This window comes from Vicugna pacos, chromosome 33 (genome assembly GCF_048564905.1).
Source record: "Vicugna pacos chromosome 33, VicPac4, whole genome shotgun sequence".
Taxonomy (NCBI): Eukaryota; Metazoa; Chordata; class Mammalia; order Artiodactyla; family Camelidae; genus Vicugna; species Vicugna pacos.
The window spans coordinates 1,556,889-1,582,893 of NC_133019.1; the positions used below are offsets into that span (position 1 = coordinate 1,556,889).

Here is a 26,005-nt window from a genome sequence, read left to right on the forward strand (position 1 = left end):
TCTCAGCATGGCATTTTGCTCCTTCCCTGGTGGATGCCGGCCGCAGCCAGGCTCTTCGAGCATCCGCTCGGCATTACGAGCAACGCCAATTAACCTTAGAAACTGAAGACTAAACACAGGGCAAAACAGTGGCTTTCCTGGGCTCTCCCAGGTCGCTTTGATGAGAAGGACAACAGCCATCAGTTACGAATTAACAAGTCATTAAACTGAGAAGAGAAGGGTCAGCACAACGCCGTCCACTATCAGTTTACGATTGATGAGTAATTCTATATTTGGGTTTTTTTTTTTTAAAGATCTTAATTCCCTCAGCGTTGCTCTTAAATTCTCAACCTGGACCAACAGAATTCTTGACCTGAGTGGCTCTTTGGGGAGCAAGTGTCCAGGAAGAATTTATGGACCCGTCTTGTCCATCTCTTCACCCTGCCTCCTCCTGCCCCCGCCGTCACCGTGGTCCGCACGCACGGAGCTCTGACAGTGCGCCGGACCGTGCTCTGCACCCTCACTTGTATCATTCCATGCAATCATTTCTCACCTCACTGCTAGAGTGGGTATTTGTAACCCATTTCGCAGGTGGGAAGTTGAGAAGTAGAACCTCACGTAACTTACGGAGGAACACGGAGCTTAGGCTTGGAGGTGTGTTTGCTCCCAGGGCTGTGTGAGTCCGGCCGCGTTCTCACTCACGCGTGAGCCCCTGCGTGTGCCGTGCCCTCCGTTCTGGTGCAGGCGGCGTTCCAGCGTGCCGGTTAGCATTCTCCCCACTTGCTGGGTTTCCAGCTGGCTGAACTTCTAAATATCTGCCATTATTATGGGGGGGGTGTTTACCTTAGAAGTCCTCCGTGCATTTAAAAAGGCATCAAACGAGTCAGCAAATCATTTTATGTCACCTCAGACATAAGTGTACTTCACTTGCTACAGTATTTGCATTTTAGCAATGTTCTCAGGGAGTCCTCATTTGTAAATCAAAACTTTTCAAGTTAATTACGCTATGCATCCTAAGAAAGTTCACAATTAAAAGGGGGAAAGATAGACTCCTCTCTCCTGAAGCCAGTGATTGCCTGACTCCACCAGCCACGCCTCTTGTCCCTGTGCACGCCGCCCCCACCGCGGCCGCTGAGAGTGAAAGCAGGACCGGCACCGTGTGCGCCGTGCGCTCAGGTGGGCTCTCCTCGGGCCTGCCCCCCGCCCTGCACCTGTTGGGTGCCGTGCGCCCTGTGTGCGGTGGAGCCCTCCCGGGAGCTCAGCGTCCACGCGCGGCTTCCTGGGCCAGGAGGGGCGCTCGGGCCGCTGGGACCGCGCGCCCCAGGCGGGGTCCAGCCGCTGACGTCGGCTTTCTCACCGCCTGGAGGCTCCGGTCCGAGGTCGGGTGCGCAGGGTGGGTTCCTCCGAGGTCTCTCGCCATCTAACTTGCTGCGTCTCCACCTGGTCTCTCCCCCTGGTGTCTCTCTGTGTGTCTTAACCGCCTCCTCTCAGGGGCCCCGTTCGGCGTGGACTAGGCCCCCCCAGAGGCCTCCTTTTAACGTATCACCTTGTTAAGGGTCCCCTCTCCAAACCCGCTCACTTCTGGGCTTCCGGGTCAGGGTTCCAACATGAGAATGGGGGTGCGCAGTGACAGGGTTCAGTGCATCTCAGGAAGTTAGTCAGTCTCTCTGATTTGCTCTTCAGAGCCACGTGCATAAGACCGATTTCAAACCCCTCCAAGGAACAAGGTAAAACTGTTTGTGTAAACTCAGTGACCCACTTACTAAAATGCAGTAGGAGAAACACTTGTCTCGCCGGCTGGGGTTTAGGGTGGGGACCTTCTGCGCCTTCGCACAGGCTCCTCCAGAACCCGCCGTGGGTTCCTACCCCGCGGGCTCGGCTGTGACTCGGGCAGGGGCCCCAGGGCAGGTGGGCAGAAGTGGGTGAGAGCTCCGGCGGGGCGGGCCGGGGCTGTGAAATGAAGCAGCCGCGTGGCAGGAGGAGCAGCCGCCCCAGCAGGCGAGGGCACAGGTGGGGGCCGGGTGGGGCGGGGCGGGGCCAGGCAGGCGGGGGCAGGGGCACAAGTCTTCACTTCTGGGCGCAGCTGGGGCTGCCGAGACCGGCCACGGGGACGCGGGGATCTGGCTGGTGTCTGACCTCATGTTTCCTCTGTCCCCCTGGGTTTTTCCTCTCCTACGTGAAGTGATCCACTTCCTCTTAATTTGATCTCTCCTTGACCCCATGTTTTGGAAGGCCTTCTGGTGTCTTCTCACAGCAAATTATAATAAACACGATAAAAACTGGGCCAAGGAATTCACTCTGGGGAGCAAGGCTGCACAGGCAGAAGGCGGGCTTCCTGACCCCATCGGTCTGTTTGCACCTGGAACGCGTCTGACTCTATGACCATGATTGTATGACCGTGACTGGTGCGCCGGCGGGAGGCCTAGGTGGGCCGCCCCTCCCGCGAGTCACCTCGCCGGCGGTCACCCCCTCTCCGTCCTTCCCGCTGCCCGTGCCCGGGACGAACCCGCCACACGCACGTGTGAGGTCTTGGGTTGCAGAGAGCGTTGGTGGCGTCTCCAAACTCGGGATCTGGTGTGAAGCCCCACCTCACTCCTGCTTTTCGGGGCCCTGGCAAAGCTCTCTCTCCACGTAGTTCCAGACCAGGGACCCACCTAGTCCACCCCTGGGCGCCGCGTCCCTCTCAAAATGCGATCTCCTTGTCATTGCTGTAGCTTTGTGCGGACACCGGAGTCCACGGTCAAGTCCGCCTTAGCAGCACGGACAGGGAGGAAAGGGGGTGGGTGGGGGCCCCCAGCGGGGTCAGCTCTGCCATCCGTGCGGGTCGGTGAGGCCGAGTGGCCCACAGAGCGGGACCCTCCTACAGGAGGGGCTCTCAGGAGGCGGGTTCTGTGTCCGGAGCTGCCCCAAGGCTTTCCTGCCCTTCGGGGGTGGCCCCCTCTGTGTGAATTCTCACGAACGCCTGGCATTGGCTGAGGACCTGAGAATGGCTTCCCTCGTCCGCTGTGGCTTGGCGCCCCTCGCCCCTGGTGGAGCAGCTGACTGCCGTGCACGGGAGGCGTTCGTTGTCCTGATTAAACAGCTTTCCTTCTAACCAGGTGCTGAATCCGTCTGCCCCCCAGGCCCGGGGGAGAGCGGACTCTAGCTTGCCGAGGGGTACACGAAAGGAGCTCCCTGGCGGTTTGGGGTGAAATCTCCTTCTTTATGTTCAGAATGTAAGAGGTATTTTTTTTAAAACTGGGCGTGGGGGCAGTTGATGGACCGAGGCCTGCTGCTTTGCTGAGGCTGAGCCCTTGAGGCAGCGCTTGGTGGTGAGGAGAGGACGCGCGGGGCGGTGCCGGTGCCGCAGCCCCCGCGCTGTGTGCTGCGGGTCCCGTGGGGAGAGGTGGTTCGGGGCGAGCCCCGCCGCAAGGCGAGGGTCCTGCTGCTCCAGCTCACCTCCACTTGATCCGTTTATCTGACAGCCTGGCTCGGGCTGCGCGCTGCTGTGACCCGGTTGCCATGGAGAACTGGTGTATTCTTGGCTTCCTTGCTGCTTTCACAGGCAGAATTACAGAAGAGAATGTCTTTGCTGCTAGGAAATATAAATATTACAGAGAGATGCTCATTTTCTCCCTCTGTGATGCTTATTACCAACGATATGCAAGAAGACTTCATTACAGAGCATTGTCCTTCTCAATGAGCCCGACAAGGATGGATCAGGTGGCGGGAGTGGGTGTGTTAACCCTCGACTGTCTGCTAGATAGATAGACAGGAGCTGGAACTCTTTACACTTTATTATGTGTGAGGCCCTGGGGACGCAGAAAAAAATAAGATACTGCTTTGCCTTCAAAGATCTTATATTCTAGTAAAGGAAAATAGAATTGCAAACTGAAAAAAATATGTTGCAATAGACTCGTGTACCAAATGCAAAGAGGCCAGAAAGAGGGAAGGAAAAATATAAAGGCATGTGTGTATATATATATGTATATGTTTGCTGGGGGTTTTTATCAGGAAGACACCCTGGAAGAGGCAGCCCTCGCACTGAGTCTCAAGTGTGGAATCTTTATTGACCAAGAAGGGGGGGAGGTATCCATCTTTAGCACATAGGTTTTGCCCTGGGTGTAGAGGCTGCTTCTCCAAACACTGTGTCCAAGTTGCAGGCAGGGAAAGGGGGGAAGATGAAGGTAAGAGGCAGGGCACGTGCCCAGGGAGCTGCTCGCAAATTCCCCTGGAATCCCCGTTCAGAGACGTGACCTCCTCAGCTGCAGGACAGCTGGTTGCTCGCTATTTCCAGTGGAGTGTGTGGATATTCTGAACAAAACTGGGTTTGGTTCATAAGGTGTGGTAATCACATGGCTACCCCACCATCTCCAACTCCCAGTATTCGTGCCCCTGTGCAGTCTTCTCCCACCTGACAACAGGACACAGAGCAGGGATGGTGTGTGCCTTTCTAGGCTGGGTCATATACGGCCTTGCCACTTCCCCCGTGGTCTCTTGCTGTGAAGACAATTAAGTGGCCCTCTGCAGAGGCCCGCGTGCCGAGTAACCAATTTCTGGTCACGCAAGCGAGCCGCCTTGAAGTAGCTCTTCCAGCAGCAGTCAGCCCTTCGATGACTGCAGCTCCAGTTGACATTTGACTACAGGGTCAACTTCATGAACGACCTCTGAGCCAGAAACAACCAAGACACTCCCTTGACCCACAGAAACGGAGAGACAAGAGAAGGTTGTTGTCCTTTTAAGCCACTGAGCTTGGGGTTCTGCGGCCACAGAGAACTGTACAATGAGAACCAGAACGCCAGCCAACGACCAGGCGGCTAGAAGGATGGACCACCAGCCACACGGCCTGGACACCCGAACACCCTGCCTCCCCCGTTCCCTGGGCAGAGGCTGCACCTGCTCCAGATGCCTCCTCCCTGTGGTGTGTTTCTGGGCCCTCTGCCCCCATTGTCTCGAGGGCATCCCACTCTGCTGAATAACATTCACCAAGGTCCGTACTGAACGGTGTGTTAGCGAATCCATTGGTCCCTCTCCAGTTCAATATCTACGTGAAGCCGTGACCATCACCTTCTTCCTGAATCGCTCTTCCTAACATTCAGAATGTTCACATTCTCCTGGGTCCCCTCCTAGCTTCCCGGAAGCCCTTTTCCAATTTCGTTTGAGGTTCTTTTTATTCTGTTTCGTAGCCAAGTCTTGGTGTACTGGAGATCCAGGCCCTGGGATGACGTTTCTAGCCATGTCTCTTTACAAACAATCCCAACCACTGGCTTTAACCGCCAGCAATACGATGATTCCCAGATTCACAGAGGGAGTTTAGCGTGAGTGTTAAGAGCGCGAACTTGGAAACCAGACAGCCTGGGTTTCAGTCCTAAATCTGTCATTTGACGACTGGGTGACCGTCAGCAAGTTGCTGGCTCTCAGCGTCCTCACTTCTGAGCTAGGATAATCCCAGGGTCTGTCATCAAGCGCGAGCCGCTCCTCCTGCTGCTCGCATTGCCGAGCCGCCCTCCGAGCGCCCAGTGGACGTTTAAACGTGCTCAGGTCTGAACAGGATGCCGGGCTTCTGTGGACCCCTACTCTCCTCTTCTGGGTCACTCTGCCTCCGGGAATGACACGGCTGCCCATCTGGTCATGGCACGTATATAACCCTGGGCGCCTTCCTCACTCATTTACCTTCCTTCCTCCAAGTAGCCCCTTAACAGAAGCCCTGGTGTCGCTGCCTCTGGACTGCACCCTAAGTCCATCTGTGTTTCCATCACTCAAGCTGCCGCCTTCACCCTAGCGGCCGGCGTCTCCTGCCTAAGCTGTGAAAGTGCCCTCTGCTCTGGTCCCTGTGTCCTCACTTTGGCATCCCTTCCTGGATAATGCATTCTCGATACAGTAGAGTTATCTTCTTAAAAACATACATCACATTACACCTCGTACCTGTTCAAAATCCTGGAATGCCATCTGATTTAGCACTTAGCACAAAATCCAAACATCGCCTCTATATTTGCATCCTTAACTACATCACCTGGTAACCATTGCCCCACCACAAACACATGTACCTTACACACACACACACACAACCCCACCCTGCCCTTTGCTCACTCTGCTGTAGTCTTGCAGCCTTCTCCCTGGTCTCTGTCATCCTCATCCCCAGACCAGGGCCTTTGCACGTGCTGTTGCTTCTGCCCGCGGTGTTCTTCCCCTGCGTCTGTACACGCTTAACCCCTTGTTGGTGTTCAGCGTCAGCCTCTCTCATCTTCTGACCTAAGGTAGAATCTAGTCATTCTCTAATACATCATCTTGTTCCATTTCCAGCATCATATATTTCATGTTCCTACATTTTTTCTTGGCATTTCCTCTTTATTTTGTTTCTAACTCCCCCTTCTAGGCTATGTAACCCATAACAACATGCATCTTACGTCCCTGATTGACTGACGTACCCCTGGCCCTTAAACCAGAGCTCAGAACGGAGAGGTGCTCCATATCAGTTTGTTCAAAGAAGAAATGCCGGTGAAACCAGTGCAGCCGTCTGGGAATGTCCCCAGAGTTCCGACTTGCTATCTGGTTTCGGCAGTGACTGCGTTCAATAAGATAAAGAAGACAAGTTAATTGGAGGGGAAGTAGTGAGTGTAATTTTAGATATCTTGAGTTTGGGGTGGCGTGGGGTGTCTGGACGTGATTGGCTCAGTGTGCAATCAGACCCCTGGCTCTGGAGGGCTGGAGAGCTCTGGGAGGTACATATAGTTTCGAGATCCATTTGCATTTACCGTATATGATCTAATTCAATGTGAGACTCCCCCCAGAATTAGTCCCCAGGGAAAGGAAGAGCTGTTTTACCTGAGAGCCCTTGCCGGGCCTTCCACAACCCGAAGTGCTCTCTTAATTACTTATTTAGAGCAGCGGAGCCGTGTTTGGGAGACACGTTAACCTAGGACACCCCAACCAGTGCCGCTCTGGGACACTTAGGAGGCTGTCTGAGAGAGTCAATTTAAAAAAAAAAACAGTCGAAGATTTTTAACACTTATTTAAATCATTTTTTGTAGCTATGACCTGACAAATACAAAGGTTAGGTATTATTCAGAACATATTTTTATAAATCATTTTCAAAAGCAGCATAGTAAGTGGAAATCACATGCGTATACAACTGTACAAAAGGCACAACCACCAGCATTCTCTGCAAACTGGTGCTAGACACTCAGGGCTTCTTTCCCACTTATGGCCTCATGAGATGACTCCAGAGGTCGGTGTGTGCTCTAGGCCTACCGCTGGGATGAAGGCCTGTGCCTCAGAAAGCTGTGTGGGACGAGCCATTACTCCCTCCGGGAAATGGAAGAGCCTGCTGGCGTGACGCCCGCGGAGGGCTGAACTGACCACGGGGATGGGGGGATGGGGGGATGGGGGGTGGCGGGGGTGGGGAGCAACAATCCTAGATGAGCAGGTCGGTTCAGTTGTATGGACTTTAGAACATGTACGTTTATCTAGGCGAAAGGATTCAATATGATATGTAAACATTCAGTGATTTCATCTACCTTCCGAAAATGTTTCCAGTTCTTTTTCTTTTTTAAACATTTTTTTATTGAGTTATAGTCATTTTGCAATGTTGCGTCAAATTCGTTTTGAGTCTCCTCTTTGAGGGGGATCGGGGGGATCGACGGGCAGGGTCGGTTGCCTTATTCTGAGCTGCAGAGCTGGTGGTAGTTGAAGCCCCAAGGGAGTTTCACGGGGCAGGAAGGCAAGCGGGCTGAGGACAGGGTGGGTCAGGACACTGAGAGGCCGGTGGGGGAAGGCGTCTGTGTAGAAGGCAGGCAGGAGTGCGAATTTTAGGGAGGAGGAGAACCAGGGAAGAGCCATGCGGTTGAACCCAAGAGAAGAGATCATGTCAAAGATGAGGGATTTTAACAGTAATAGTAGCAATGTGGATTGATCCATGGTGTCCCCGACCTTGACCTTCCCACTGAGAGGTCAAGTGAAGGCAAGGCTGAAAAGAGTCTTGCATTTATCTTGTAAACCACTGGTCACCGCGGCCAGGGCAGTTTAAATGGGGTGATAGAGTCAGAAGCCTGTTGCAAAGGTGTGAGGAAGAGAAAAGCGGAAAGTGTAGACAGAACATGTGGGGTTTTTACAACTAGTTTGTCAGGGAAGGAGTGGTAGGTACCGTGGCTAAAGGGGGATTTACGGTTTAAGGAAGTGTTTTTGTTTTTTTAAGGGGAGGTCACTAGGTTTTGTTTCTTGTTTTTTAATGGAGGGACTGGGGATTGAACCCAGGACCTCGTGCGTGCTGAGCCCGCGCTCTACCGCTGAGCTACACCCTCCCCTCTGCACAGGAGTTGTTTTTAATGAGAGGAAAGTATTGGGCATCTCTGTGGGCGGAAGACAAAGAGCCAGAGGAGACAGAACATTCTGGAGACCGGAGACGGCTGATGGGACGAGCCAGGTCCCAGCAGAGGGCGTTCGCGGCGAAGTCAGAGGCCAGCTGGGAGGTTAGTCTTGTCCGCATGAAGGAGCACTCCTTCCTTTGGACGAAGAGGTAATGAGATGAGGTACAAACACCAGTTTACGAGCACGGAGGCCACCGAGTAAAGGGATGTCAGTGTTCTGACCTCGGCACGCACCTGGATGCCAAGTACCTGGTTCTGTAGTTGTCACACTCCTGCCGTTAGAAGCAGGTTGACCAGTGGGTGGGAGAGTCTGCACTTTGAGTTTTGAATCCTTGACGCCCATCCAGTTGCGCAGAGCCCTGTTAATAAGGTTTGAGAGAGGCTGTGATCTCCACGGTCTTGCAGCCCTTGGCTGCCTTTCCACCTGACCCAGAAACCCCTTTCTCGCAGGGCTGCCTTGGGAGAGGGAGGAGAAAGCTCGTTTCCCGCTCAGCATTCTCCAGCGAGCGCACTCTCCACGGCTCTCTGGGCTTCTGACGTGAGAGCGTTAAGCTGCGTCTCCAAGCCCCCTTCCAGCGCCGACACTCTGTGTGACTGTGAGCGTTAACACACGCCATGCCTTGAATATGGAAACAAGACGGGACCCAGTTAAGGGTCGCGATGAGCCGTGCAGACACTTTGTGCTGTGAGCAAGTCTTTGTAAGTTGACTAATGTGGCATTGTTCTCAAGGAAAAGAAAACTTCAGCATTCTCTTCCCAGAGTTACCCTGAGCCCGGTGAGGGCGGGGGAGTGTGAGGGGGGAGGTTTGGAAAAGGCCCAGAGCAGCTCTCAGGTGATAGGAACTCTCACTGCCCTTTGAGTTCCTGGGGAGGCCAGAGGAAAGTCAGAGAGGCCCTGCTGGCTGGGACCCGCCCGCCCTCAAGCTGAGGCCCGGGCTCCGCCTGTGGAGCAGTGAGCCTTCAGGCCAGGGGACGGTCTGTTATCAGCGCCCGGCAGGCGGGGAAGTAATCTCCCACGGCTCGCGGCCCTGGGCGCTGTATCTCAGGCCAGGTAATGAGTCCTCTTTAAACTGCACCAGCTGGATTTTATTATCCTCCAGTTTTACACCCCTCAGCCTGGAACGGCCTTATCTTTCCCTCTTTTTGTTGTTCTTTGGAGCCACCTCCGCCTCCACAAAGGGAAAGATAGTAGTGACCTTTCTCTTTTCCTTGCTTTTTTTCAAACTCGAAGACACAGCATTATAATGAGCCTCTATAAAAACACACGTAGGGGCACGCATCATTAAAATGACCAGCCTCGCTTCCTCTGTGCAGCACCAGGCCCAGAACAGCCCGGTGCGCGCCTGCTGCATGTTGACAGTGCAGACTCGAGGTGCCAGCCCTGTGCCGATCGGGGTCGTGCCCTCTGAGCGGGGGAAGGCCAGCCCCAGGGACGCGCTGCTGGAGGCACTTGCTGCGCTAGCTCAGGGACACCTAGTACCATGAGGTCCCGGCTGCCAAGGCCAGCCGTCTCCACGTTGCTGCCTCGGTTCAAGCCGTGAACTCGCCGTTTCAGTTTATCCCGTTTAAAAGCCACGTGTTGTTCCGACAGGCGCTGAGCAGGCTGGACGGGGTCTCGCGCTCCCACACCCGGGGTTTCTGCCCTGCCGCTGTGTGCCGCCTGTGAAGACGCTGCACGCGTGGGGGCAGGAGGCCCTCGGAGGGGAGGGATGTTGGCGTCCTTGAGGTGATGAGACCTTCTCTCTCTGGACGAGCGTGCGTGGGTGGGGGCCAAGCCGAAATTATTCCTAACTCACGAGAAAGAAAAGGACAGAAACGTGAAGCAGGGGGCGGATATGTGAAATTAGTCTACAGTCAGTCTTATTTTTTCATTATTAAAGATGTGTACAGGTCAGTGGCAAAAAACAGAGTTTGGTTTTATTAAATGAAGTGTTTGAAGAGTTCAAAAGGACTTCCAAAAGGAGTTAAACGTGAAAATGAAAAAGCATGAAACAACGCATAAGATGTTTCTATGACCTTGAGTTTGGGAACAACTTCTTAAAGCAAGATTCACGGTACAGAAGTTGTAAAGGACACGGCTGGCAGATCTGGCGACGTCCGAACGTATTACGGTGAAAGATAGACTCATAAATGAAATTAGACGATAAAAAGCAACCTTGGAGAAAATATGCTCAGTATCTATAAGAAAAAAAGGAACCAAACACAGACTATGCATAGGTTTCTTATCAATCTAATGAAAGAAAAAAAAAAGACAAACCAATAGAAAAACATTGAGTGAATAAACAGGACAAATATTGTAGGACAATGGAAATGGAGAATAAATGCTAAAAGGATTGTTTGTTTCACAGAAATCAACTCATTGCAAATTATGACACAGTATTTTAAAGCTATGGGATCGGTAAAATGTGAAATAAATAACATTTGATTCTGGTGTGGACCCAGAGAAGAACCGCAAGTAGGTGAGGGGGAAGGCTGGTAAGCCCAGTGTGAACCAGTGTGGCAATGCAGATCAAACTTTAACTGAGAATTTCTAAGAATCTCTTCTAAATAAATTCTTGTTGTCTGACCATGTAGAGGTGGGGGGGATGATCCTGGTCACATAGTTAATTGAGAAAAAATTGAAATCACTGAAATTCCCATTAAGAGGAGAGCATTTAAATAAAATCTGGTGAATCTTTTTCTGCAGCCAATAAAAATAATAAGGAAGGGGCCTCCAGGCATGGAAAGGCATGTCGTGAAAAAGTCGCAGAGCGATATGTACATTGTTATCCCGTTTACATAAAAAGTGGTCGGTGTGTGCGCACATACCTCTACATGTGTGACTGCACCAAGAAGGTAACGTTAGGATGAATGCCAAGCTGTGGACCGCGTTTGCCTCTGGGGAAGGGAGCGGGGAGAGGGCAGCCATGGGCGGGGACGACTTTCACGTTTTATCAACACAGCTCTCCATGGTTTTACCAATGAGTCTGCTCATTCATTAATCGTATAAGAGGAAAGAAAGAAAAAAATGCAGATCCCTGCCATATGGTTGATTGATTATTAATGAAGGGGTTTGCTCTGTATGGAGTTAAATTTCAAAACTCCGAGAAGCATCAATTCTTTTCTTTAATATTCTCATATTAAAGTTAGGAAAGGCAAGGGCCATCAAAACAGGAAATAACTAATGAAAATAGAGATATTTGATTAATTTTAATTATGGAAAATCTGTTTGCTCCTTCATTCATTTAACCAGTCAGGGCAGAGCAGCATTCTGAGCACCAGAGATGCAGCGAAGAGGAAAGCCAAGGGCCTGCCCCCGTGGAGCAGCGACTCCAGGGGCCGGGCGGGGGCCGTGGGGGCGGGCGGCGGGCGGCAGACGCAGAAACAACAGGAATCTAACGTCAGGTGGTGTGGAGCCTCTGACAAAATCAGGGCAAGGTGAGCAGGCTGGGGGCCCAGTGGTGGGGGGCATTTGTGTCTCTGTGAGCCGTCATCAGCCAGGGTCAACCTCCTGCAAGAAGAAATGTCCAGACAAAGGGCAGGAGGTGCAGAGGCCTTGGAAGCGAACCTTCTGGATGCGTTGGAGATTCAGGGTGGGAAAGAGGGTTAGGAGTTCAGGGAAATGAGCGCTCCCTCTCATTCTGCGCTAAGTGATTTACATCAATTATGTAAGTTATCTAGTCTTCCAAACTCCAGGGAGCTGATGATAATATTTCCATGTTCAGGATCGAGAAACTGGGATTCAAAGCGGTTAAGAAACTTGCCCAAGGCTACTTGGCCATCAGTGGCCAGACTAGACTTGAGCCCGGGTCTCTGAGTTTGGGAAATACACACAGTTCTAGAGCAGCAGGACCCAAACCCGTCTGCATTTCAGAAACTGTGGGTTCAGAGTCAGTGGGAGACGGGCCCAGGAGTCTGTGTTTTTAGAAGTTTGCTTAAGTGATACAGGTGACTGATCAGCCAAGTTTAGGATCTAAGTGTCCAGCCTGAGCCCGGTCCTCGGCCACTGGGGAAGTGGGTATCCTCAGTGGCTGAACAGCCCAGGAGCTGGTCCACAGGCTGGCAGAGCAGACCCTGACCCGGACCCCCTGACTCTCAAAGTTTCTGAGGCTTTGAAGTGCAGTGGAGCAGGGCTTCTCCAAGGGGACGAGGCCTGAGGGCCACCCGGGGTCTCGGGAAACCACAGGTGCCGATCAGGACACCTGGGCGGGGGGGCCTCCAGGGTTTCGCTGCCTAACAGTGCCCGTTCTGCTGGTCAGGGACCCCACTCTCGGAGTGAGAACTGAGTTTCCTAGGGCGTTTGTCAGAGCTGCCTGGGTCTCAGCCCCACACTTAGAGGTTAGAACTGAGTGTTCTCACGTGACTGGTCAGTGGTCAGTGACCAGTGACCGTGAGACACTGTTTTTGTGCCGGTGATAGTGCCCACGGGGAAAGAAACCACAATGGGAAGGGACGTGAAGGAACTGCGGTGGGCTGGAGATGTAATGAAATCCCCGTGGTGTGACTTCCCGATGATATTTACACAGACGCTACGAGGGGGTAGTCGAGGCAACTTCTGCAGGTAACTCGAGTCCAGTGTCCCCAAGTGCTGGCTTCACTGATCTGCATGAGTGGCTATTTTGCAACCTGATTACGCCAGATAATTGGTGTGGGGGAAGCTCTTCAATCACTTGTTAGCTCATCCCACCGGACAGACATTGCAGAAGCCAGTAGAAGAGGACCCAAGAGCCGGTCTTGTTGGAACTGTGGGCCCTCTTTGCGGGATGGCTGGAAATTTTGCCGTCTTTGCTACCCCAGTCCCTCCTGCTGTGTGACCTTCAGGGACAATTTCCAGCTGCAGATCTGAGCACGGCTCTCCAGCAAAACCTAGTCATCCAGGCTTGGTCACCAGCCACCCTCTCTCCATGGAAACGCACTTCCCTGCCGTGAATTAAGTGTTTGCCTAAGAGGTGGGTCTGGCCGATTAAACATACTGTCTTGATTGTCAGACGCTGGTTCTGCCTTCCCTTCCGGAGAGGTCGGGATGCAGTGTGATTGAATCTGTGTCCTCCTGCATCTCATGGAAAAGGAATCTGCTCTCGGGGCCCCTAACAGGGAGGCTCTGGCCAGGACACGAACCCAGCTGCATCATTTAGACGTTATAAATCACCGTCTCTCCTTCAGGGCCTCCAGCTGCCAGCTCAGAATGACTGATGCGCAGGATCATATTCAAGTCCCTGAACACCCAGCTTCCCACGCTCTCCCGGGCAGGGCTCCAGCGCTTAGAGATCCTGAGGTTTTTAATTTCACAGGCGCTGTGAGAGAGGCCGGCACAGCCTCAGGACGGGGGTGTGGGAGGGGCAGGGGCTTGGGACCCGAGACCCAACCCACACTCCGTTCCCCGCTGGTTCACCCGGCACCCCCGGACGTCCTGAGTCTCGGCCAGCCTGACGGCCCATCTGTGAAGTGGGCTGAGTGATCCCACCTCATTTCACGGCCGGTTATTTAGTTACCGAGACGCCTTGTTTAGCCATCTTCGGGAATAAGCCAGGCCACACAAGGGGACACCCAAGTAAACCCCAAAGCAATTTTTAAATTTTAGACATTGTTCTGGATGTATTTCCAAGGGACTCTGTTAAGGAGAAACCTTTCCTTTCCTTGGCTTCTTAAAGATAGCATGTCTGAGATGTTTTAATGACTCAAGGTCTTCACTGTGAACAACATTATTGAGCAGGGCTGAGCTCGGTGGCACTCTCCGGAGGTGCTGAAGTGCCTGGCTATTTGCCCCTGAAAAGACAGCCCCCAGATGCCACGCTGCTGAGTCCAGGTGTCTGCTTTTTATAGTATTTTCTTATCCCCCTTGCTGTCAGGATGCTGGTCATCAATTTTTGCTGCTGGAATTTCGTTTATCTTCAGTCAACACACATCTTCCTCCTGCATTCCGTGCACTGTCTACTTCATCACATCTCGGTTTCCATGATAGCAATTTTTTTCAAAGTGTGATTCATTGACCCTGTGATCCACTGAGTGAGTCCCCAAGAGCCTCCAGGGGTTTTGTGAAGTCAGAACTGTTCTCATAGCATTGCTAAGACATGGCCTGCTTTTCCCCTATGTGTTGGCATTTGTCCTGATGGTCCAAGGCGAGGGTGGGTGTACATGCTGCTCTCAGCACGAATCAGGGAGGCATCGTCCAGGCTGCCAGGCTGCCTTGTCTTCCTCACCACTACACACGCACATTTAAAAAAATTAACATAAAGGAATAGAAAGCCAGTTTCATGCAGGAATGCCCTTGTTGAGGCAGCAGCATTTAATTTTATTGCATCTCAACACTTGAATACACGACTTTTCAATGCCCAGTGAAAGGAAACAGAGGTACGAATAAAGCACAAAATAAAGCACTTCCTCCAGGAGAAGTCGCTGTCAGATGGTCTGAGTTGCGAGCGGAAGTAGCCCCTCCTTTTTTCAGAAAACGGAGTTTTTACTTGAAAGAACCGTTGGCAGGCACACTGTGGTTACCCAGACTTGGTCATCCAGCTGTCATTTTCTTGAAAATGAATAGTCATATAAGCCTGTCACTCGGAGGGAAAAAGAAAAAAGCTGATAGTACTTATTACCAAAAATAGAATTTGAACTTTCCCAAATTTGGGGAAAGCGAAAAAAAAAAGTCACTATCGTGACCTTAGTAGAGTCGCAATGCCTAAGACTTTTCTGATGAGTCTGGCGGTGATGTTAACAGATTATTTTAATGAAGTATGTCATCGACACAAATCAGTGAATGCAGATTTTCTAAATAATCACGACGTGATGTTCCAAAATGACGCGTGGATGGAAGAGCCATTCAGAGGGAAAGAGAGGCCACTGGGTTTTGAAGTAGAGGAATACAAAATGCTCACTTATCAGTGTGGTTTCAGATTCCGCATTGAAATGAAGCTTTCAGAAATTACCACTTGTTACATGTTGCTGTGGATCAGAGAGAAATGTTTGCAATTATCTGAAAAGGCGACTCCAATACTTTCTTTTGTGACTATGTCTCTGTGCGGAGCTACCCTTTTCCCACGTCCTTCAACCACGGCAACCTATTACGATGGGTTGCAGAAGCAGCTACGGGAACCTAAGCGTGTTCTGTTTAGACCTTAAGGGTACTTGCCAACACGTGAAAACTCTTCTCACCAACGTTTACTTAGGAAAACAGCTGTTTTCCGTAGAAATGTGTTACTTATGTTCACATGTAATGAGTTTGTAATGATTACTTTAAGGAAATCATTAAACATTGTCTTTTTCGGTTCAGTTTCTAGTACGGTAAATGTTGGTAGTCGTAGTCCACTAAAGCAAGGTCTTGCGGCCCTGGGAATTAAGGGGCGGCGAGTCCTGAGACCCGGAAGTGTGAGGACGCCGCGTGAGCGCCATCAGGCAGCCCTCCTCCCTGTGGTCGTCGCTTCCTCAGGGCCTCACGGCACCCGTGCGAGGTGAGCTGATAGACCGTCGCCCTCATGTTTCTGCTGGGGAAGCTGAGGCATACGTGACTTGCAAATCGGATTAGAATCCACATCTCCCAGCCCCCGGGTTGGGGGGGCGCTGTGCTGCAGTTAGCCCGGAGAGCAGGGCGTCACCAGATTTACGCGGCTCGCGGCCGGGACGAGGCTGTGGCCCTGCGTCACTGGCCCCGCGTGTGTGACTGGCTGTCCTCGCTGGAATCCAAGCTCTGAAGTGTCTGCTCTGTTCCCCTGCATGACCCGCGCGTAGAACTGTGCCTGGCAGAAAGGAGGCGACTGGTATTTGCTAAGTAAAAGAACACCTGTCTTGAGACGTTTGGGGTGGGTTTTGAAACCGGTGGTCTGGCCGGAGAAGTCCGCGCTGGGGGAAGTCCCGGTGGCCCTGTGCCGCCCTCCTCTGAGCCCCAGTAGCAGTGATTTCCCTTCCTCCGCAGGAGGACTGCAATGTGGGGGAAGAGCCTCACTGACTTCTCCCTGAGCAACCGTTCTGAGCCTCAGTTTCTCGAACCGTCGCAAGATGCCGTAGGCTGCTTCCCTAGTAAGCAGCCTCTGAGTGTGAGATGTGAGTCCTGGGGAGAGCTCTTGGAGACAGCGCCGTGATGGTGTGAGGAAGCAGGTCGGTGGGTGGAGAGGCGAGCGGGACAGCTACTGTAACTCGAGTCTGGGCTCATCCCACGGGGAGGGCCCTGGAATTGTCCCTGGTGGAGGCGAGGGGCCCAGCATCCGCAGGAGCAGTCTCTGAGTGCGCGCCACCCTGGGCGTTGATGTGGGATTGCCTGGGGCAGCCGGTGTCCCGACTCCACGGGGGACCCAGCTCTCAGCACTCCGGTCCTGTTCGTTTCTGCCCCGTTGGAAGTGACTACTGCTCGCAGGGAACCACCCAGCCTTGGTCTTATTGCTCCCTTCTCCCCGTGTTTGGGTGACTAAAGACTGGGGCCACAACCACAAGGGGTAAAGGTTCCTTTGCGGCCAGAGTGACATACGCTCTCAGCAGGGCGGGGCCCAGGCTCTCGGACACTGAGTGATGCAGAGAGAAGTCGCTTTCCCGCTGGCCAGACGGTAGCTAGTGCCTGCCTCCCCTCCCAAGCCCTTGACGAGTTCTGTGCACAAGAATGACCTCAGGTACTCCAAGGGCAACCCCAGGGATGGGAACACAGGTGGGGCCAGCCCTCACCCCTGGGGCATTTCTCTGGGAACAAGATGGCTGAGTCAGGGGACCCCTGCTGCCCACCGTGCACTGAAGCCTCCTTTGCCCACACTTCCAAGGCACCCACCTGACAAGGGTGATCATTTCCAGCACGAAGAGATGCTGTGGTCCTGGGAGTTTAGTATCAAGTAGAGATGAAGTGAGAGAACCCAGCGAAACTCCTTTCCGGAGCTGGTGTCAGAAGCACGGGGTTTAGATGGGGCCGTTTAAGAACGTCACTGTTATGTTTGAGGAGAAGGGCTCGGCCTGGAATATATCCCAGTTTATGTGACGCCTTCTGTTATAATGGAGCTGCACTCTGTTCATAAAATTACAAGCGTCTCCCAGGAAGAGGGTGAGTCAGGTGCTATGCGCACTGTCCCTGACAAGTTTATTTGGGTCCAGGTCGGAGCATGATTATTATACCCTACTGGAAAAAAAATAAATTGACATTTTCGAGTGGAAACCACATCGTTTCTGGGCGGTGTGCGCGCTGGCTGTGTGCAGATATTATGTGTCCCTGCAGTCACGAAGCAATTTACGCACTGGGGTGGGGTTCCCACAGGGTGGTGCCGGCGCTCCCCGGAGAGTGGCTTGATTGGGTGTGAAACAGCCCTGCTCCCTGGGCGCCTTCAGGCCCGTGGGACTGGTTACACCAAGCCACAGACCCCGCTCCGTTCCAGGGGCAGGGATGCTGGGCCACACCCCTCCAAAGCCCTGGGCGCCGGCCCCCTGCTCCCTCTGCTCTGTCCTCGCCCCAGACCCCTTCCCCGGGCGGGCTCGCGGCCACCTCCCTGCGCCTGACCGTGTGTGTTCCTGCTCCGATAAGACAAAAGCCTGGATGGCCATCATCCTCTGCGTGCCTAGCAACTGCTTTAGTCCCCAGGACCCAGAAGTCACCACCCATCCTGAGGCGCGGCGTCCAGGGCTCGCAGCGCCTGGCTCTCGGGGTCGGGAGAGAAGCCCCTCGCTCCTCCAGCTCGAGACAGCTTTGAGCACAGCTCACAGCGCCGCTTCTCAGCAAGCCGGCCTGTCGTGTTACAAAGTGGGGAGCGAACCCGTGGCAGCTTTGGGGGGATGGGAGCCTGTCCTCGCTGGCAGGGAAGCCCAGCAGGGCCGGAGTGTTCACAAGCGGATGGAAGAGGGAGCTGGAACACAGAGAACCTGGCCAGGCCCTGAGCTGACGGGGCTTTTTACGGCGACCCTTACTGTCACCCCAGCACAACAAAGGAGCACCCAGAAGTCTTTCTTGTGCCATGTCCTCCACAAATCTACAGGCGGCAGTGCCGATGAGACGATCGGTCAATGCTTTCCACCCAGACTTGCAGGGCTGTAGACTGGGGGGCCTGACAAAGCCAGCAGCCAGGGGCACCCCAGACCCCCAAGTCCGGGCCCCCTAGTAGCCGGGCGCCGTCACAGCCCTGCTGCAGCCGGACAGAAGTGGACTGTCAAGCAGGCGCTGCTGCTGGCTTGTTTCGCCTGTTCACACGCTGGCTCTCTGGGGTGAGAGCCCCACCCGCGGGGGCACAGCCGGGCGCGAGCTGACCGCGGGCCTCCTCTGGGGCCCTGCGTCTCAGGAATTGACCCGGCTGCCTCCCCCGTCTCTGTGCCTGCTTCCCCACCGTCTCATCGGTGTCCTTGCCAATTCGACAGTTATTACCTGATTAATATCCCCTGTGATAGAAGCGTTCCTGGCTGAGCTGTAGCCTCCATCGACAATCTGCAGGTGATGGAAACATTATGTTCAGTTCAGTAGCAATTGATGGAAATGGTCTCTTGTCTTCTGCGGCTGATTGGCTTTGTAATGGCGACTTAATAATGTAAATATCACTTGTTTTCTTCTCAAGATGAACTGGCTTCTGATTTGCTAAGCCCAAGGCTCTCCAGGCTTTTTTATATCCTTGTCTCTTCTCATGAGATTGAAGGTGAGGTGTCCTTATTTTGCCATACTTTGCACTCACGCACACACACACACACACACACACACACAGGTTTCGAATCCGTGGTTGAAAGAAACGCATTATTCTTTCAGCCAGCTGTTGATTATCAAATATGAGCACTAACACTTTTTAGAAATAATCTAATCTAACCCTTAGTTATTACCGGTGATGAAACAGGAAACCCAAGGCAGTTGGTAAGTAACTTACTCACATGCACACAGAGTCAGAGATTTCCGAAGTTTGAAAAGAACGGCTCTGATACTGGGATTCATGAGAAGAAATGTCTGGCCCTTGTCCAGTTCCTGGCACCTAGTTTCTGTGGCGAGTGAAGAGGTGTCTCTTGTGATGTTAATGTGGCGATCTGGGGATGGCACTGAGGGATGGTGGCTGCTTGCGGGGCGTGGGAGCTGGCGAATCCTGTGATTATCCGGTTGGAATTTTCATGGAACTTTCAGTCTCCCCCGTCCCACTGTCACCTCCTGGGAGGGGCCAGGGCTGGATGGAGATTGAGTTCAATCACCAATGGTCAGTGTTTCAACCATGCTACATAATGAAGCCGCCATTAAAACCAAAGAGAAAAAAAAAAAGCCCAGGGTTCAGGGAGCCTCTGTGTCTGTGAACACGTGGAGGTGCAGGGACAGTGGAGACTCGGTGGGCACAGAGGCCCTGCCTCGGCTTCTCTGCACCTTGCTCCTCACAAGTCTTCCAGTTGGCTGTTTCTGAAATACATCTTTTTGTAATAAACTGGTGATCTCTCTGCGCATTGTGAGAACTATAGCAAATTAATAAACCCCAGGAGGGGTCGTGGGCACCTCAGATCTGGAGCCAGTCAGTCAGAAGCACAGGTGACAACCCGCCCTGCAGTTGGCATCTGAAACTGGGAGTCGGGGACAATCGTGTAGGATCTCCAGGTAGGTCGTGTCAGAATCAGGTTGAACTCCGGGACACCCAGCTGATGTCGAACTGCTTGTTGTGGGGAGAGCCCACCAGCGAGAGTTGGGTCAGAACCGTGAGGGCTCTGCATTTTACTTTCTCTGCTGAGGGTTCCTCTCCTGTCGCGCGTGCACGCCACGCGTGTATCTGGGTGCTCGCGTGGGTATAACACGCAGAGTGAGACACACACTGCACTGTTACTTCCGTTCATTCCAGGACTCGCTGTCTGCGTCCACTGGGATGATGGGGTGTTTTGGGCCTGCCTTTTATTGATGTGGTGTGTCACCCCCGGACTTGCTGCCTAGGTACAGTGCTGTGAAACTGACGGACCCCCCCTCTAGGGCTGAGTGGAAGTTAAGAAAGCTCGGGGCCACACGGCAGGGTGGCCAACACCCTCCTTCCCGGCCGGTTCTCAGAATGTCCCTCTGTGGGCGGCCCCACCTGCCCCGCCACCTGCCACCTGTGGGCTCCAGGCCCCTGCCCTGTGCGGTGTGGGTACCACAGCCCCTCCTGCCCTCCCCGCTTCTGTCCAAGATCCTTCGGAACCCAGCCACCCTTACAATTCTCTTCTCTTTCATATTCTTGTCCTCGTTTGTCAAGAAGGCTGGGGCTCCTTGCCTCCCGAGGTAACAAAACCAAAACTGACAAACCAATCTGAGCCAGTAGGAAAGCTCAGGACTCCTCGGACTCTCACTGCCCAAATCCTTCCCAGCCAGAGAGCAGAGCCTGGGTGGTGACCACATAAGGACGAGGGGGTGTTTGCAGGGAAGGCAGCAGTGGTGCGGCGGGCCGGCAGGCAGAAAGATGGAGAAGAGTGTTTTGCTGCATTTGGAGCAGCCCCTCGGCCCCACGCCAACGGGCCTGGAACCATATAGTGGATGCTGAGTTATGTCTGTAAGACATTCTTCCAACCTGCCCATCGAGGGGAGGGAAAAACAGCTACTTGTCAAAATCTGCATGAACAGGAGTCTTGGAAGGGAAAGGCAATAATTAATTTCCTCCATTAATACAAGGCGTTACCCACAGCCACACACGGTCCTTCATAACTGTCAAACCCCTCTCCTGCCTGTCACCAAGCAGCCGCAGCCCGGTGACAGATGCGAGCCATCTCGGAATCGCACGGCGTCTCCAGTCTCGTGTCTGTCTGTCCAGACCCCAGACAGAGCGCGGGCGGGCGGCTGCAGAGAGCTGCTTCTGTCTGCTTAGGGGTCAGCGGCCGCAGGCCCCGGGCTGGACCTCTGCCCGTCCCCGCGTGCTCATCAGGTTCCGGGCCTGGGCCGTCTTCAGGCCTCCTGGGTGCGGACGGGCTTGCTAGGTTATGCAATTCCACAGGCGGCCTTGGAGACCATCGGGAACAACTGTTTTACTCGATAGGGAGGGAGAGGAGCCAGGGCTGGGCAAGCTAAAACTGCGGACTCAGAATCACGCAGCACGTTAGTGGCAAAGCGGAAGCCCGGCCCCAGGGCGCTGACCTCTGCTGCAGCGGCTTCCCCGCTTACTCTCATCACCGGCTCGGAGCCGTAGGAGGCCGTGTGTGATGTGGCTTCCATGGTGACGAGGCCAGGAAGACAGACGCCTTTGGTGAGAGTTCGGCTCAGTAAGAGGCCAGGCTGGATGGTAGGAGGGACGTGGACTTGCCTGGAACGGCACGAGGTGCAGGTACGAGGGTCCACGACAAGGCAGTTTCCAAAGAGACCCCCGTGACGTGACGTGCTCCTGCCCCGGGCAGAGGCTGCTGCGCACACGGCCCCTAACCCACTCCGCCCGGCATGCCCGAGCGCTGAGCACTGGGGTGAAGCCACCTCCCCGGGACGCTCGGGAGCCCAGGCCGCACGTGCTGTGACGTGTGCAGGGCCTCCGGCATGGCCTGCACGCCAGGTGCTCTTGGCTTGGCGGCTCCCCTGCCTGGAAGCTACTGCGAGTGTCTGAGCACGGCTGGCGAGGACCACTGCCGCGCAGCCGCGCGCCGGGAACTGACGTGGGGCGAGGGTGACGGGAGAGGAGGAGAGGGAAGGGAGGAGAGAGGAGGAGGGGTCAGCCTGCATCCTGGCGTTGTCCGCAGACACCGGCCTGCACTCTGCCTCCCAACCGCTGCTCCCCAGCAGCTTCAACCGGGCTGCTTCACAGGGCGCCAGGCCGTCCAGAAGGTGCAGGCCCGGCGTCTGAACGCTGGGACTCAGGCCTTCGAGCCCCAGCTGGGCTTCCTCCCTGGGGGCTGCAGCGCCGACCCCGCCCTGGGCGGCTCCAGCTCCAGGCTGCCCTCTGCTCTGTCCTCCCAGAGAAGACTCGGCTGGTGCGCCCGGAGCCCCAGGAGAGCTTAGTGCTCGGGGCCACGCTGACCCTCGTCCCACAGAGCTCGACAGCCGAGGACCACGCCCCATGTGGGGACCAGATCACTGCCTTTGGTCCCACTTGGTGGCCAGGACTTTCCCTGGGAGGGAAATACTGGGGCTGCGCGGACTAACACCCAAGCACACTGCTGAGACCAGAAGGAAAGCTGGTGTCTGCTGAGAGCTGGCTGTCCGGACAAACCTGACCGTGAGGTCACCTGCCTATAAAAACAACCAGCTTTCTGGGCATTACTCTGCAAATCCACGATCCCCAGGGGTCAGAGCCATCGCGGGTGATGTGGAAGGAAAGTTTTAACTCCCCCAAAGGCAAGCAAGAGGCCAAGCATTTGCTCTGATGTTGCTCTGTTATTAGACATAATGTGAAGCTTTTGGAGCCACTTGCCCCCAGCAGATTCTGGCCCTGAAGGTCTGCTGTGTGCTCAGAAGTCAGTTTTCCAAAGTGCCCTCGGGGAACTGTGGTGCTGGACGCCCACTGGCCGGATGCACGGCGGCATCTCCATCCGTCCCTAGTCTGGTCTCCTTTGAGGAACGGGCCTGGGGCCCGGGTCCGGCCTGCTCGCGCTCACGCCGGCAAGGCCGGGCCGCGCTCGCTGAGGACCTGTGTGCGTGGAGGAAGCAGTCTCTGTTCAGTGCCTTCGGCAGCACTTTTTAAAGCAGCAGTTTATTTAGACCAAAGCACAGACTGCATTGCACTTTGTCATTGTTAGCACAGAAATAACCCTGTGGGTTCAGAGTAATAACAGAGGAAGACAACGAGATTAGTGAAGACGCTTCAAATGCCCCGAACGTTTTGTAAATAACATTGCTGTTCAAGCTCTGCTTTTGAAAGTCTTTTTCTGTTTTGCTTTGTTTTTCCTTCAGCCTCTGTGTTTTGGTCTGAACTGTTTGTGTCTGTTCATAGTTAGCGCTTTTTAGAATGTTAAGTGTCAGCTCCGTCTTTAATCCAAAGAGACCAACCTGTTCTCCAAATGGATGTAGGCGTCTGTCCTCAGCCGTCTGCCCGCCTGGGTGTGGAATCCTGGCTTTCCGCTTTCTGCGTCCTCCTCCGCGCCGTCCCTCCCTGTCTGTCTGTCTCTGCCCGCCTGCCTGCCTGCGCCCCCCTCCTGTCCTCTCCCTCTGGCGCACACCCTGAACTTTCTCTCAAGGGGAGCGTGTCACGTCCTCTCGGGGACCCTGACTCTGTCACTCACTCAGGTCCCCTCCCTCTGGGTCAACAGTATCGTCTAGATTCTAAGAATCCCCACCCACTGAACACATCTGAGGAAGAGAACGTACATGACACCAAGCTGAACGCACGTCTTCTCTGCTTTGGGAAGAGGCTGCCCCGGCCTTCACGCCCCGCTGGGGGCCCGGGCCTCCCTGGCCACTGCGGGCCGAGGAAGGGCGGTCGGCAGGGCCCCGCCAGCCCCGGCTGTCGTTGCCTGCCGCTGCGCCAGGGGCCCGTTTCCGGCACCTCCTATGGACACGACGGATGTAGGTCCTTCATGGAGGCTGGCGACCGTCCGCAGAAGGCCCAGTGCGCAGGCTTGCTGGCTGCTGGGCCCGAGCGCCTTCTCGGCCGAGGAGGGCCGGCAGCCCACCCGTGGAACGGGGCTCTGGGAGAGAGGGGCCGCAGGAGTCCTCGCCACGCTGACCGCGCTGTCCTCCTGGCTGTGGGTGGCAGTTCCCGAGGAGGTTTGGGACGAAGCTGAGGCAGGGCCCCCGGCCAGCCCAGCCAGGCTGAGCAGGAGCCCAGGCTCTGGCTTTCCAGTGCCCCCGGGCGGCCCTTCCCTGTCCCCGGGGCAGCCGTGCCGGCCCACCCTGCCTCCCGGGCCTCCCTGCAGGGCACTCCTCCATGTCCCCCGTCCCGCCCCTGCCCCGCCCCGCCCGTCCTCACGTCCCCTCTGTCTTGGCTTCTGTCCCCCCGAGAAAGAGAGCCCAGTGTGTCAGTCTGTCCTTCTGGACAGTCCTTCTGCGTGAGTCACCAGGGTCCTTCCCATCTGTGTCCCCCTCTGCAGTCCCGTCAATAGCGGGGAAAGATTTGGGAGACTCACCACCGCCAGGGATCTCAGCAGGGCCCCCCAGCAGCCCACCCTCCCGGCCCCACTGGAAGCCCAGTCCACCCTCCCAGTGGCACGCTGACCCTGTCGCCGGCCAGCTCACTTCAGCCGCCGGGAAGGCCGCCCGCAAGCCCGCCTGGGTGGGGCAGGCCACCCCTCCCGTGGGGAAGGTCCCAGCGGCCCCAGCCTGAGAAAAGTTTTCAGACCCCAAGACAGAGAGCTTCTGTCACCACCAGCAAGTAAGATGTCCACTCGGAGGCTCTGACCCAAACCAGGCGGCTTCAGCGCAACTCGGGTGCTCGTGTTAATCACGGGGCATGAAGTGGTGGGTCTGTCACGCCCTGCCTTGTGCTGAGGGGGTGTCTCCGGGGCTGGGAGCAGGCAAGGAAGGGCTGGGCTGCTGTCCGCGTCCCGGTTTAATTAAGGAGGGGGCCCAGGTTGCTCGTGGCCGGCAGGGTTCTGAGGAGAGGCCAGGGCGGGGAGGTGGGTGTGCAGAGGAGAGAAGGCTGAAAGGGGGGAGAGTTGTGGGGGACTCGGGGTTCCCAAACCCCAGCCGTCACACAGAGCGTGAACAAACCCCATATTTTAGCCTGCATGGACGCACCAGGGGACCAAAAAGCGGCGGACGTGACTCCTTCTCGACGTGCTTACAGTTGAGAGAGCGGTGAAGTCGCATGGGCAGCAAGGGCTAACAGCGCAGGTCCACCCTGTCCCCTGCTCAGACACCTGCCCCCATTCCAAACTCAGGCATGTTCCGAGGTTTCTGTCTTGGGAAAGAAGGAGGCTCTGGTGTCTGGGGGTATGTGATGGAGAGGATGCCAGGGGAGCTGGAGGAAGAGGGGGACCCTATTCCCAGCCTGTGGATTCCAGACAGGGGCAGGTAGCTCCCCTGTGCTCGCTCCTCCGTGCCCTCACTCCTGCCCCCACCGTGGGAGGTGGGTGGCCAGTATTATGGGAAGGGGGTTTGCTCAGACAGCCATGGACCTGGGGAAGCAGGGAGGAGGCCACTGCCTGCCCACAAGGGAGGCTGGTTCCATCACCCTCCCCTCCTGGTCCACTCGCTTGGGTCCCGGAGGTCCTGCCAACCCTGGACTCTCCGTCAAGGCAGCCCTTGCTCTCAGGTCCAGTTTCCGGCCTGTGGTCAGTCCTGGAGCTGAGTCCTCCCACTGCACGTGCCCAGCTGTCCTGAGTCCAGAGGGAGAAGGCCAGGAGCCCTGTCCTCTCAGACGCCAAGCCCAGCCTGCAGGCCAGCTCGACAGCAGGGAGGCTGCCGCTCTGACCTGCTGGTGACTCACTATATGTGATGGTGATGGTGTCTCCTGGCCAGAATCCTGGAGAGAGGGAGGGCTGAGCGGCAGGGTCTGGGCACACACCCCTACCTTGTCCTGGGCACCTCGAGGGCACAGAAGCAGAGGGAGGGGCCCACTTCCGACACTTCCTTTCCTTGGCCTTGTCTGGCTCCAGACCCTGAAGGCAGGATTTCCAGCAAGTACACAACATGCCGATCAACCCGCACTTTTTTCTAAGCACACAGCACCTTCCTTACAGGAGTAAAGCCAGTTCTTTGATAGTGTGACCGGCTGCCCAGCTTTGGCGAATGGGCAAGAGACCATCTATTCTCCAAGGTCGATCACGGAGCCTCGCAGGTTGGCAGGTGCACATGGTCCTCTGGGCATCTGATTCCAGGTCCAAGGCCAGCACCAGTAGCAATGGTCTACAGGAGCGCCTTTGGCTGGGCAGCAGGGCACTCATTTCTTGTCTTTTCAGAAGCCCTGCCCCGC

At 55.0% G+C, this 26,005-nt stretch overlaps 1 protein-coding gene across 1 annotated transcript in view; it reads left to right on the forward strand.

Moving 5' to 3' along the window:
* Positions 1-26,005, forward strand: part of OPCML (opioid binding protein/cell adhesion molecule like) — an 836,651-nt gene that overhangs the window by 788,803 nt on the left and 21,843 nt on the right. The gene's annotated exons all lie outside the window — the stretch shown is intronic.